Source organism: Echinops telfairi, unplaced genomic scaffold (genome assembly GCF_000313985.2).
Source record: "Echinops telfairi isolate 266 unplaced genomic scaffold, ASM31398v2 ScPeMD7_7469;HRSCAF=8507_1, whole genome shotgun sequence".
Lineage (NCBI taxonomy): Eukaryota > Metazoa > Chordata > Mammalia > Afrosoricida > Tenrecidae > Echinops > Echinops telfairi.
Window position 1 is genome coordinate 82,637,131 of NW_022111373.1, and position 4,488 is coordinate 82,641,618.

Here is a 4,488-nt window from a genome sequence, read left to right on the forward strand (position 1 = left end):
TTGTTGTCCTGCAGCATGCCCTCAGTATTTTGCCTCATTGTGCTGGGGCCAGATCGGGCACAAGTCCCACACTGTGTCTCCACTGTTGTCCCCTGTAGGACTGTGGGTCAGTGAAGGATGTCTTGTTTCATAGTGGGGCCGGCCATATGGTCCTCTCTGTGTATTGGCTGCTCTAAACAGGGATATCATCCTCAGGGCTTGGTAGGCCAGGATGTGCTCCACTCTCTCTTTCTCCCCCTTCATTTGCTCCCATGTGCCCTGATCAGAAGTGGCCCTCTTCCCAAACTGTAGCTTCAGCGATGTCCTCTGAAGTAAATTCTTCTGGGGAGAGAGGCGGCTGTCCATGTAGTTGGGTTTGGGGCCAGCCCCTCAGACCTCTACTGATTCCCTGCTTCATGCTGGTATGTTGCATTCACATCTTGGAGCGCCTGATTGAAGTCTGGTTCCTCTTTCCCTGTGGAGATATAAACAACACCTTCCCCTTGGGTAAGTTAGTACCCTGTTCCCCCGCTACCCCTTTTTTTCTTTTTCCATCCTCCTTTACCATATGTATCTCTGGATTTTGTCTGACCCCTGTCATACTACTTGGACCTCACTCCAGGAATGTTTGCATACAGTAGCTTTATCCCTATACCCCTTTTACATTTTTTTTTAAGCTTACCTCAGCGGACTCGTGGTCCTCTGAGGACTTGTTGTACTTGTTCTTTTGTGCTTGGCTTACTTCACTTAGCATAATTTTCTCCACTTCTTCCCGTGTGGTGATGTGCTTCATGAGTTCATCACTGCGTTTTAGGGATGTGTAGTACTCCATTGTGTGTATATTTCATAGTTTTTTAATCCATGCATCTGTTGATGGAAATTTGGGTTGTTTCCAACTTCTTGCAATTGTAAACTGTGCCCTGATGAACATTGGAGCACAGATGTCTGGCCGTGGTTTGTTTCTTGTCTCTTCTGGGTATATGCCCAGTAGAGGGATTGCTGGGTCATATGGTAGCTAAATTTCCATCTGTTTTACATGTAACCAAATCAATTTCCATAGTGGCTGTTCACCAGCAGTGGATGAGCGTTCCTGTCTCCCCACAGCCCCTCCAACACTTGTTGCTTTCTGATTTTTGGAATTGGGCTATCTTTGAGGGTGGTAGGTGGTATCTCATTGTTGTTTTAATTTACATTTCTCTTATGGCTAATGATCAGGAACATTTTCTCATATGTTTATTAGCTATTTGGATTTCTGCCCTTGTGAAACTTCTGTTCAGGTCCTTTGCCCACCTTCTCAGTGGGCAATTTTTTTTTTTCCTTTCTGGAAGCTAGCAGAATACTGTAGATTTTAGTAATAAGGCCTTTGATGTGTCATTGATAAAGATGTTTTCCCAGTGTGTGGGCTCTCTTATTATTCTCTTGGTGAATTCTTTCAATGTACGCAGGTGCTTTATCTTCAGTATATCCCATTTGTCAATTTGTGCCTCCTCTGTGTTTGTGTCCTTCTCCATTTTTTATAGCCTTTGTATTCCCTGGGCCAAAGTTCTCAGGTTGGTCCCAATTCTTTCATTGATGGCCTTAATAGTTTGAGGTTTTACCTCTAGGTCTGTGATTCACCTTGAGTTTATTCTTGTGCATGGAGTGAGATAAGGGTTTTGCTTCAGTGTTCTTCAGGTAGATATCCATTTTTTCCAGCACCAATTGTTGAAGAGAGTATCTGCTTCCCATTTGATGGTTTTGGGGCCCTTATCAAAGATCAGTTGTCTGTATGCTGATAATTTTATTTCTGGGTTTTCAGTTCTTTTTCATTGGTCTGAGTTTCTGTCATTGTACCAATACCATGTGATTTCACCACTGTGGCTGTATAATATGTGCTAAAGTTACGTAATGCAAGCCCTCCCAGTGTGTCCTTCTCGAGGAATTCTCTGCTAATTCTGGGCTTCTTCCCTCTCCATATGAAGTTGGTAATCAGTTTTTCAATTTCTTTGAAGAAAGGTGAGGGTGATTTTATTGGGATTTCCTTGGGCAGAACTGACATCTTTATTATATTGAGTCTTCAATCCATGAGCATGGGATATTCTTCCATTTGTTGAGGTCACTCTTGGTTTCTTATAATAGTGTTCTGTAGTTGCCCTCATGTAAATCTTTGCTCTTTTAGTCAGGTATAACCCTAGATATTTCAATTTGTGCGTGGCTATTGTGAAGGGTACCACCTTTTTTTATCTCTTCTTCTTTGGTCTTATCCAATGTGTATAGCAGTCTGATAGAGTTCTGTTTGTTGATTTTGTATCCTGCCACTCTGCCAAACTCCTCTATTGCTTCTGGTACTCCCCTTGTGGAGCTTTTGGCATTTTCCATATATAAAATCATATCATCCACAAATAATGATAGTTTCACCTCTTCTTTCCCCAGGTGGATACATATGATGTCTTTTCTTTACCTTATGCTGTTAGCTAAAACCTCCAGTACGCTGTTAAATAAGAGTGGGGACAAAGGACATCCTTGTCTGGTCCCCTTTTCCAGTGAGGTTGTGTTCATCTTTTCTCCATTGACTTCCATGTTGGCTGTTGATTTTCATATATAGGTTGTATTATCTTGAGTAATTTTCCTTCCATTCCTATCTTCTCAAGTGTTTTAAACAGGCATTGGTGTTGGATATTATCGAATGCCTTTTCCACATCTATCGATATTATCATGTGGTTCTTATAGTTTTTGTGTCAATGTGGTGAATGATACTAATGGTCTTTCGTATGTTGAACCATCCCTGCATCCCTGGTATGAATCCCACTTGCTCATATTCAATTATTTATTTTATATACTTTTGTATTCTATTGGCCAGTATTTTGCTAAGGATTTTTTGCATCAATGTCCATTAGGGATATTGGTATGTAGTTATCTATTCTTGTGGAATCTTTCCCCAGTTTCAGTATCAGAGTTATACTAGCTTCATAGAAGGAGTTCGGGAGTTTGCGGTCTTTTTCTATGTTCTGGAAGAGTTTGTGTAGGATTGGTGTCAGTTATTCCATGAATGCTTGGTAGAATTCTCCTGTGAAGCCATCTGGCCTGGGGGAATTTTTGTTGGTAATCCCTTGATAACCTTCTCATTTTCTTCTATTGCTATGGGTCTGTTCAAATTCGTGACATCCATTACGGTTAGTCTAGGGTTTGCTTTTCCAAGAGAATTTGTCCATGTCCTCTAAGTTGTTGAATTCATTGGAGTAAAGTCTTCCATACTACTGTGTAATTATCCTTTTGATTTCATTAGGGTCTGTTGTAATGTCCCCTCTGTCATTCCTCATCCTGGCTATTGAAATTTGTTTCCTCCTTTCTTTGGTTAGGTGTGCCAACAGTTTGTCAATTCTCTTTATCCTTTCAAAGTACAAACTTTTAGCAGCATTACTTTTATCCATAGTTTTCTTATTTTTCCTCTCCTGAATCTCAGCCCTCATTTTTATTATTTCTTTTCTTTTGCTATTAGTAGGATTGTCCTCTTGACTCAGTCCTAGATGCTGTAAATTTAGTGCCAGCATATTAATCATAGGTCTCTCTTCCTTTTTCATGTGTGCATGTATTGCTATGAAACTTCCTCTGATAAATGACTTTGCTGTGGACCATAAGCTTTGGTACATCGTGTTCTCATGCTCATCGGTTTCCAAAAATTTCCTAATTTCATCTCTGATATGGACAAGTACACACTCCTTTTGCAATAGATTATTATTCATCCTCCAATTGTTTGCTCTTGTTTTCTTCATCTTCCTTTTGTAAATCTCTAGACTTATGGCTCAGTGGTCAGTGAGAGAGGTCTGGATGATATCAATGTGCTTAAATTTATGCAGATTCGTCTTATACCCCAGCAAGTGGTCTATCTTCGAATATGTGCCATGTGGGCTTGAAAATAATGTGATTCTTTTGTATTTGGATAAAGAGCTCTATAAATATCTATCAGCTCAAATTGTCTAATGGTTGTGTTTAGATCTCTAGCCTCCTTGTTGAGTTTCATTCCCTGTGATCTATATTTCTCAGAAAGTGGTGTATTTTAGTAACCTACTATAATTGTTGAGGCTGTGATTTCTTTTTTGATCTTTTGGTGCATTTTGTTGATGTATTCAGCGTGTCTCTCATTTGGGGAATATATGTTGAAAATGCTTAGTGGTTCTTTGTCTACTGTTCTCTTGAGCATTTTATACTGTCCTTCCTTATCTCTTTTTTGGTTTGCAGTTTGAGGTCAATTTTATCTCAGATTAGGATTACAACCCCTGCTTTTTTTGAATTGCTGTTTGCTTGGTATGTTTTTATCCAGCCTTTGATTCTCATCCTATTTTGCTAGCCTGTCTTTTAATACCCGAGTTCAGCCATTGATATTCTGGCTTATTTTCTCCATCTGTGGACTCTGTGGTGTCATCTTATACCATTTGTGTTGGGTGTTTTCCTACCTCCTGTGCTTATCAATTTTGTGTGTGTGTGTGTGTGTGTGTGTGTGTGTTTACTTCTTTCCGCCATTAAGCCAAT